The 10,861-nt window shown below is 36.9% G+C and overlaps 1 non-coding gene across 1 annotated transcript; it reads right to left on the bottom strand.

Annotated features, from left to right (window-relative positions):
• Positions 1-5,032: 5,032 nt before the first annotated feature.
• LOC123391250 lies at positions 5,033-5,139 on the bottom strand. The gene has a single exon (XR_006605880.1). It is a non-coding gene; the product is annotated as a U6 spliceosomal RNA (small nuclear RNA).
• Positions 5,140-10,861: the final 5,722 nt, after the last annotated feature.

The raw sequence follows: 10,861 nt of genomic DNA on the forward strand, positions 1-10,861 counted from the left end.
ACAGAATAATCTGGCACTGGCTATCTGAATTGTTCTGAAGCAATCAACCTTCTGAGAATGCTAGAAAGCTATAAAATACATTACATCAATTTAAGGCACACAGAACCTGCAAGGCCATGGGGGAATATTGAGCCAAAATCTGAAAGAGAAGTCAAGCTGAGAGGTAAGCCTGCATTTGGTGGCGCTTTTCTCCATGACATGAATGTCCATTCTTGAAGCAGAAACTACCACATTGAGAAGCTGAGCACAGATGGTCAGTATCACAGACCTGGGAGGCAAAGGTCAAAAGTTCAAGACCCAACAACAACAACAACAACAACAACAATTTCCTGGTAAATACAGTATGCTTTTTTCTTTTTACTGAGGTATAATTAACCTATAGTCTTATATTATTGTAAGCTTTTTATTAATACTGTCAAGGTCTACATCCTAGAAAGAAGGGTAAATATGAAATAAGTCTGCCTTACAAAGACTGCAGCTAAAACTCAACTGTCTTGGTACTTGATTGAATTAGTAATATCTGCCTCTCATAAGAAATTACAGGTAGACAGATAGCTTGATAGACTAAGATTTGACTTAAAAAACAAGACAAAAGAGAAATCGCTAGAGATATTGATATTAGAGTTTTCAGATATATTTTATAATAACTCATTAAGCATTAATGAAATAGTGTGTGATAATAAATAGAATGAGTAGAAAATTTGTAATTGTAAGACAGGGAATTGAATGGAAATTTCAGCATGTAACAATGTAACATTACAATGTAACATCTACTTAAAATATAAGTAAAATTATGAATCTAATGAATACATTCTATGTTTTTTAAAGGGGGATGATTTTTAACTCAGATGTATTTTGATTCTAGATGGGTACTTCATGGATGGACCAACAAATATTTGGAGACATTTGGGGATATACCAGAAGGAAGGTGCTACTGGCATCTTGTGAATAGAGACAGAGATGCTGTTAAACATCCTTCAATACACAGGGCAACACACAAAACAAAGAATTAGTTAGCCCAAAATGTCAATCATGCCATGGTTTCAAAAATCCTCAACAGCATATTAAATCCACTTAACAAAAATTGGTGAGCTGGAAGACAGGTCAAGGGAAAATACATACACTGAAAAGGGCATAGAATGGCTGGAGGAGGGGCGCCTGGGTGGCTCAGTGGGTTAAGCTGCTGCCTTCGGCTCAGGTCATGATCTCAGGGTCCTGGGATCGAGTCCCACATCGGGGTCTCTGCTCAGCAGGGGGCCTGCTTCCTCCTCTCTCTCTGCCTGCCTCTCTGCCTACTTGTGATCTCTCTCTGTCAAATAAATAAATAAAATCTTAAAAAAAAAAAAAAGAATGGCTGGAGAAAGGGATTATAAAGGTTCATGTGGAATCTTGCACTGTTGTATACCTATTTCAAACTTTACACTTTAAAGTTGTGTCATGGGGGGGGCCTGAGTGACTCCATTGTTTAAGTGGCTGTCTTGGCTCAGGTCATGATCCCAGGGTCCCGGGTTCGAGCCCTGCATTGGGCTCCCTGTTCAGTAGGAAGTCTGTTTCTTGCTGTACTGCTCTCTCAGCTTGTGCTCTCTCTCTCTCTTTTTCTCTCAAGGAATAAATTAAAAATATTTTTTAAAAATAAAAAGAAATACAAAATAATAAAGTTGTGTCATTTATGACATGTCTATTATACCTCAATAAAGTTATTAAAACAAAAGAAAACAAAAAAATCATAGGGAAAATATTTGCAATACCATTAACAAAAGATTAACATCTCAAATATACAAAAACTCTTACAAATTGATAAGAAAAAGGGAAAAAAAGCAATTAAAACTTAGATTTGACTAAATTTAAATCTAAATTTAGATACCTCTAATCAAATACTTCACAAAAGGTATTCAAATTTCAAGGAACATATGAAAAGGCAGTCACCCTCAGAAATCATTGAGATACAACTAAAAGCCACAAAGAGATACTGTCACATCCACTATTGAAAACTGACAATACCACATGCTATGAAGTGTGTGAGCTCCTGGAAGTCTCAAACATTGCTGGTAGAAATGAAAAAGTATAATTATTTACTAAATGGAAGTTAAAACTATAACTATTCAGCATGTTTTCTCTTTGGTACATTTCGAACATAGCATGTATACATATGTAAAAGGTCACACATGATCTTTGGTCACATATGAGCTACAGGTCATATATGATCTACACATGTGTGACCATGTATATAAGGCTATGCGTGATAATTCACATGTGGTCATATATGATGGAGTACATGAGGTTATATATAATAGTGTACATGAATCATATGTGATTGTGTACATAAGGTCACATGTGATCTTGTAAATAAGCCATGTGTGATCATGTACATAAGGCCATGTGTGATCATGTACAGAGCAAACATTATTCATGGTAGCTTCAAACTGGAAACAGCCTTAATATTCATAATCAATAAATAGACAAAACGAGTTATGGTATATACATAGTATAGAATACTATGTATTTATATAAATGAACACATTCCTACTGCATGCATGAATATAGATGAATCTCACATACTGTGGTGGATGAAGTAGATTATTATTTCATTTACATGAAACACAAACAGGTTCAACTAACTTACAGTGTTGGAAATCAGCATCAGAGAAGAACTGGCAATATATATTTTGATGTATGATGGTAGTTGTAGAAGTGTTCCTATGCTTTAGTAACTGGATCAATCTGAAAATTTATAAAATGTACATTTTATTCATATATAGGATGTTTCAAGGATATATATATTTTTTTCCCTACAATTCTTTGGTATTTTGTACAAGATTAAAATGCAGTCAATACCCATTTATCAAGAGTATACCATGGACCTGGTGTTATAATATTGTTATGGTTTGAATTATGTTCTCCCAAAACTCATATGTGGAAATCCTAATGCCCAGGGCCTCAAAATGTGATTGTATATGGAGATAGAATCTTTAATCAGGCAATTAGAATTAAACAAGGTCATCATAATGTGCCTTAATCCAATATGACTGGTATCCTTACAAGAAGAGATAGGGGATAGAAACAGAGAGAAAGATGATGAGAAGACACAGGGTGGAAACAACCATCTACAAGACAAGGAGAGAGGCCTTAGAAGAAACCAACATTGTTGGTGCCTTGATCTTGGGCTTGCAGCCTCCCAGAACTGTGAAAATAAATCTCTCTTGTTTAAACCACATGGTCTTTGGTACTTTGTTATGACAGCCTTAGACAACTAGTACAGATATGCAGTGGGACAGTCAGACAGATAGGATACGGGTCTTTGCTAGAGAGAATTTCCAGTCTGTCAGGGAAGCAATTCCATACCTACTTGAGGCTCAGAATTATAAATACTAACTAACTGAAGGTAAACAGGAGCCACATTACCCAGAGACTGGGTAATGGCTGGTCAGACAATCACGGCCTCTACTTAGGTGGAACATGACAGATACATGCAGGAAGTGCGTTATCAGATGACTTCAACTCATAAGTGCATTTTGATTGCCTCAATGAATCTCTCAATTCGTTATTAAAGAAATTCAGTTAAAAAAGAAATACCTGATCAGAGAAATCATCCAACAAGCCACCTTGCCGTGGCCTTAGTGGTAAGGAAGGGGTTCAATCTGACTTGTGTGTTAGAGCCCAACTTCCACAGACACTACACAGTCGGGTCCACACCAGGTACTGTCTATGAAGCAGATATGCAGAGGTAACAAAGATCAGCTTTCAGTTAAAAAGTCCACGTTTTAGTGGACTTTTTCGAATGAAAACAATTGGTCATTTCAACACACACTTCAAGGGAAAGTACTCAAATTACCAATAATTATGTTGTGGTATTATTGTTATATATAAAAAAATAGTGCTGAAATATTATAATGCATGGCTGAAAGAAGTGAGTTTTCTAGGGTGCCTGGGTGGCTCAGTCAGTTAAGCATCTGCCTTCGGTTCAGGTCATGATCCCAGGGTCTTGGAATCAAATCCCACATTGGGTTTCCTGCTCAGCAGGCAGTCTGCTCCTCCCTCTGTCTATTGCTCTCTCTCTCTCTGGCAAATAAATAAATAAAATTTAAAAGTAAGTTTTCTAAATTATAATGAACAAATTATGTTGCTTTGGTGACTATGATGTAAATGTGGATGTTATACAGTTATAATACATACTCAAGAAGAATATATTTTAAATGTTTGCACTTAATGAGGGAGAGAATATTCTGAAGTAAAAAGGATGGAGTCAGAGTTCTTCTACTTAACTTCACAAAGCAGATTTTGGGTACCAATTAATACTGGCCTCATGACACTGTAAAAATCCAATGAAACTGTGTACTTACAAGCATTTCCAAAGGCTCAAAAATCATTAATAAGAGCAATTTATTATCCATATCAATGGTTCTTGCAATTTGGGAGTGGTCTTATGTGGTGATGCACAAGTAAAAGGTTTTCATATTTTATCTTTGTCCTTGCCTTTCAATTAAAGAAGAAACTAGAATTCTTCTAATATAAAAAATTATGCAAAGTTGAAGTATTTACACATAGTTTGGTTCCATCTTAAATGTTTCTACCTAACTCTCTGGAGCCACTTATGTTGTAAAAAACAACCTATATCACTTTAGTGTCTAGCACTATTTTTCTCAACTTAAAAAAAAAATGTTATTAACATTTTTTCAGAACTTTTCCAGGAGCTTTTCCAGACTTTTTTCTCCCTAATTGATGCCCATGAAATTTCAATACCATAGATATACTGTATGTTTATATACTGAATGTGTATCTGTGCTTTGCACATGAAAAGACTAAAACCTTCTACCTCTTCCATCAACAACCAGTTTTCACCCCATTGGAGGCATTATCTCTCCGTCCCATTCCGAATGCATGGTCTATGAGAAATTCCATTTTAAATTCATGCTTCTCCATAAATTTCCATAAATTTCAGTAATCACTCAAGTTTTAGATTTCTAGAAGGATTTGTCTAAATATGTTCTTAGTGGGGAATCCAGTTGTGAAATCAAAACTCATTCCACAGACAAAAAATAGGGAACACTTCACAAATTTGCGTGGCACCCTTGTTCACCAGCCAAGCTAATCTCCTTTGTATTGTTCTAATATTAGTATATGTGCTGCCAAAGCCAGTACTCCTCGTGTCCCTTGTTTATTTGTTCGTATATTTGTTTTTGTGTGGTTAAAAACACTTAATGAGAGATCCAAACTCACAAATTTTTGAGCACACAGTACAGAATTGTTGACACTAGGCACTGTGCTGTACAGCAGATTTTCCGAGCTCATTCATCTTGTGTAACTGAAACTTCATACCAATTGAACACATTCCTATTTCTCTCCCCTCCCCACCCCCAAGTCCCTGGCAAGGACCCTTCCACTCCCTCCTTTATGAGTTTGACTATTTTGGGTGCCTCATGAAGTGGAATCACACAGTAATGGTCCTTCTGTGACTGATTTAATTCACTCAAGATAATGTTCTCCAGGTTCATTTGTGTTGTTCCAAATGGCAGGGCTGATTTCTTGTAATGATGAAATGACTTGCTTGTCATTATGTAGACACCGTCTAGGCGCATTAAGCAACTGTTTAAGAACTACAGAATCTAACCAATTGCAGTTGGTTGAGATAGTATGGGCCACAGGACCCTGTCTGGAGGGAGAAGTGTGCCATATCCTATAATATCAGCAATCCAGTATTAAGATCAGGAAGAACACGGAAATTAAAACATGTGACAAAACTCATTAATTGTACTTGTGAAGGAGGCCCCAGGCTCTTCTTTAGGTTCTCCTTATTCATGCTTTATGATGATCTAACACACTGTGATCTCAGGAAGAAAGTTGTAATGTCCTAAATCTAAGGGTTTCCCAGGATGTCGGCTTCCAGTACTGAAACCAGGACACCAGGGGAAAACTGAAGTCGGTCACTCCATTCCCAGCCATCTTCAGGAGTACCAGCAGGAGATGGACGGTGGGTGGAAGTGGTAGAAGCACCAGCACAAGATGAAACTGACCTGCCAAAATAGGTAAAATGCCAGGCATGATCCTTGCACGCAAAGCAAATTGGGGCCTTTTGATGCAGGAAAGACAAGCATTTCCTCTTCACATCTGGGAGAATGTCCTAAATTAACTACAGAGCACAAATATTGACAGCCTTTTATTCAATAAAGTTGGAAAATACAAAATTCATTTGGAAAGTTGCAGTTCAAAAAATTAACGAAGTTGAACTGCTGTACTGAAAGGATCGCTTTTAGTGGTGTGCAGAATTGTTGCAACAGAAAGCACATTTCCCAAGGATGTTGGATAAATGGTGCAGCTCTCATATTACATACTAGAGGTCACCTGCAACCAAACCACTCTTCCATGCTTTGGGAACACTGGCAATTCTTCCAGGCTTCCACTCATGTGGAATTATTTATTAAATAATATCCTTGTAGTAACAAAAGAAAAAAAAAATTTTTTCCCCTCCTTCAGGAGTGCCCTATTGAGCACATCAGGTTCATTTACTCAGCAGTAAAATCTACTCTTGCACATGATTTAAAAGCGAGCAATGCTAATCCCATCTGGAAGAAAATTGGTGCAGACCATGTCAGTCAGAACATACATGGTGTGGGCTCTAAGAGTAGCACAAGGAGTCTAATTTGATACTTATTCTGTTTTTAAATTTAAAATAAACCAATTTATATCCAAATTTTTTTAGAAGTCTCAAATGAAGCCTTTAGAATATTTGGAATAAAACGTTTTCAGCTATGTTAATAATTTTTATTTTAGTAATGACATATTTTAAAGGGAATTTATTATTTAAAAGACTTCATATATATCACTTCAACCCCCATCATTCTATATTTGATGTTTATTTTATAATTCAGGCAATCATTCTTGAAAGAGGGATAAATTATTTAGTTCCAATGAATTTAACAAGGCACTATTTTATTTAATCCTTCTAATAACCTGATGAGGCAGAAATCACTAATGTCGTTTATAAATGAGAAAACTTAGATGTAGGAAATTCCATTCCTGACCTTTCAAAATTCAAAATCCTTATTTCCCCTGTACTTTCCTCTCCTTCAGAATAACTTCTCAGGGAGCACTTGGTAAATCAGTGAATTTCAAACACAGATCTATCATTAAGCCAATGGTCCTTTAAACTATTAATTTTTGATGATAATGAGCATGCACTGACTTGCAATTACAAAAATTTTGCTTTAAAAACTCACAAACTCAGTCTTCCACTGTGAAACATGCATCAAAAATTAACCGGTTTAATAAATTGTCAACTATTATATAACAGGCACAGTCTAGCAAACCAGCCTGCTTGACTTATTTCGCTAAGCATGATATGCTCTAGTTCCATCCATATTGTCACAAATGGCAAGATTTCATTTCTTTTGATGGCTGCATAGTATTCCATTGTGTATATATACTACATCTTCTTGATCCATTCATCTGTTGATGGACATCTAGGTTCTTTCCATAGTTTGGCTATTGTGGACATTGCTGCTATAAACATTCGGGTGCACGTGCCCCTTTGGATCACTACGTTTGTATCTTTAGGGTAAATACCCAATAGTGCAATTGCTGGGTCATAGGGCAGTTCTATTTTCAACATTTTGAGGAACCTCCATGCTGTTTTCCAGAGTGGCTGCACCAGCTTGCATTCCCACCAACAGTGGAGGAGGGTTCCCCTTTCTCCGCATCCTCGCCAGCATCTGTCATTTCCTGACTTGTTGATTTTAGCCATTCTGACTGGTGTGAGGTGATATCTCATTGTGGTTTTGATTTGTATTTCCCTGATGCCAAGTGATATGGAGCACTTTTTCATGTGTCTGTTGGCCATCTGGATGTCTTCTTTGCAGAAATGTCTGTTCATGTCCTCTGCCCATTTCTTGATTGGATTATTTGTTCTTTGGGTGTTGAGTTTGCTAAGTTCTTTATAGATTCTGGACACTAGTCCTTTATCTGATATGTCGTTTGCAAATATCTTCTCCCATTCTGTCAGTTGTCTTTTGATTTTGTTAACTGTTTATATGATCTCCCTGATATGAGGAAGTGGTGATGCAACATGAGGGCTTAAGTGGGTAGGAGAAGAATAAATGAAACAAGATGGGATTGGGAGGGAGACAAACCATAAGTGACTCTTAATCTCACAAAACAAACTGAGGGTTGCTGGGGGGAGGGGGTTTGGGAGAAGGGGGTAGGATTATGGACATTGGGGAGGGTATGTGCTTTGGTGAGTGCTGTGAAGTGTGTAAACCTGGTGATTCACAGACCTGTACCCCTGGGGATAAAAATATATGTTTATTAAAAAAAAATTAATAAAAAAAATTAATTAAAAATATAAAAAAATAATAAAAAAAAAACCAGCCTGTTTTCTTAAATACATCACCCTTAAATTTGTCAACATGGTCATTAGAATTGCACTTTATCTGTTTTGTTCTGTAATATATGCAATTATGTATTTTACTCTTTTGACAAATATTTATTGAGCACCAACCATGTGTTGGGTTTACCCTAGAACACAGCTTCAAAGGTGAGCAAACCTCTGAGTCCAGGACCCAGGGCTCTCACCGCCTAGGTGGGTGTGGTTGCCAACTGTTGGCTCCTCCTTGTGTTTATATTGAGAATCCATGAGTTTAAAATCAGACCATATAACCAGCCAGCCGGGCTTACCCGGAGATGGCTGGTCAATGGAGGGAAGCAGGTCTACCATCTGGAGACACTGCCAAGCATTAGCTAGAGCCTTTTTTTTTTTTTTCCAAAACTTCCCTGCCTTGCTTACCCTCCTCCTACAACTAGAGCTTTTTTTTTTTTTTTTTTTTTTTTTTTTTTTTAAGATTTTATTTATTTATTTGACAGGCAGAGATCACAACTAGACAGCGAGGCAGAGAGAGAGAGGAGGAAGCAGGCTCCCTGTTGAGCAGAGAGCCTGATGCGGGGCTCGATCCCAGGACCCTGGGATCACGACCTGAGCAGAGGGCAGAGGCTTTAACCCACTGAGCCAGGCACACCCCCCCCCCTTTTTTTTAACGTGAAAATACAACAATAAAAGAGAAAAATGGCTGGGGTGATAATTCCGTTGGGCACTATATGTATCATTTCATGGTCACACACCTGTGAGAGACATATTATTACCACCATGTTACAAGATAGGGAGATGGTATAGATGGTAAGTGGTGGAATTAAGATTCAAGTGACACACATTGACAATGGATTATTATAATACAGTGGAAAGGTTTGAGATAGAGCTACACAGAGATTATTATGGGAGCTTAGAATTCAGAAAATATGATTTTTTTTTTTTAAAGCTGATTTCCAGAAGCCTTATACAGCCTAGGGTAGAGACTAGATCTTGCTCAGTTAGAAGGACAGATGTGGAGACATGTCAGTATGTAAATGAGCATAGCCATCATTAAACAAATAGATGGCTGATTCATAAAGCTATCTCTTGCAATGCAAACTTGAAAGTTTGAGATCTATCTGCAATGTAACTGATTAATACTTTCAATTTGGATTTGATCCCAAGAGGCAAACTAGGAGTACATTAAACAATCGTTATTCACAGTCCTGAGGCATAGAGAACTATGCTTTGATGACCCTGGATAATATCAAAGATCAATTTTATTCCTGTTACAATCAAGTCAGTGCTAACAGTATAATTAGTTTTAAAATAGTTCTGAATGATATTATGAGTATAGGAAAGCTCATTCTAACAATTATAGAAATTATACAAGCTCATTGGAACCTGAAGTATATAAACTAAATAAAGCCTCCAGTTGATAAACTGATGCTCTTTACTAGGAGAACTGTGTTTTGCTAATATAGTGTTGCTGCATGGTGGGTCCTGGGTGATATCAGGCAAATGAATTCAAGCTGTCACCACTCCTGCTACCACAGTATTGAACCCAGGCTAAATTCTAACACCTTGAGCCTTTGTGAAATACTCATGATTTGTCAACTACATTCCATCTTACCAAATGTGGAAATTCAGGAAGGATAGGAACTTGTATGCATGGTCAACCTTTGTATTGCTCATAGTTAGCATGTGGAAGCCACTCGGTTTATATTTGTTCTACGAATGGATGAGTAATTCTTTCACATACATCTATCTGTCTTGGAATTGTCCACAATTTTATGAAGATAGACTGGAAATGATTTTTTTTTTCTCTTACAAATGTAAAAGCTTAAGTTGAGAAAGTATACACCTTTGTCCCAAAGCATGCAGAAAGTGAGTGCAAAATCCAGACTTTTCCTAGTCATGACAATCACCCTTAGATGAGGGGAAACTTGCACTACACACATAATACACATCCCGTCAATGTTTGCTAAATGCATCCCTGCATGTTCTTGGCATGCATTCTCTTCAACTTATGAATCTGGGCCAGCTAGAATTTCTTCTTTCTTTTTAAAAAATTTCCCCCTTCTTACTAATTCTATCCAGAGCACGGCAGAAAACTGTGGTAATGTTCATTTCATGAATTCATTCAACTTAAAGGCTAGAACTTCTTTCTGATGATTTTAATCAGCACTATGTTTGTTCTTTAAAATGACAATTTTGTTTTCACAATTTAAGCGAAATCTCTTTCCACATTGAGAGTAATATATGGATGAAACATACTCGAAGGGATGGGAATAAAACATTTTCTGGAACTGAGGTTGATTATGTTACATTTATTATTTTAATGGTTCCTCATACTAGACATGACATTTAGGCTTTGTTAGTGCCATTTTACAGAAGAAAAATGTGAGATTAAATGTCTTGCTCCAAGTAGTTGGTGAAATCAGTGGGAAAGCTATTTGGGCTCCATTTGGCTTAAAGGTCCTTTGCATTGTGTTCCCACTCATCCTAGAAAAGACATTGTGTTAA

This window comes from Mustela putorius, unplaced genomic scaffold, assembly GCF_011764305.1.
Source record: "Mustela putorius furo isolate JIRA1106 unplaced genomic scaffold, ASM1176430v1.1 tig00000083_pilon_pilon_pilon, whole genome shotgun sequence".
NCBI classification, from domain to species: domain Eukaryota; kingdom Metazoa; phylum Chordata; class Mammalia; order Carnivora; family Mustelidae; genus Mustela; species Mustela putorius.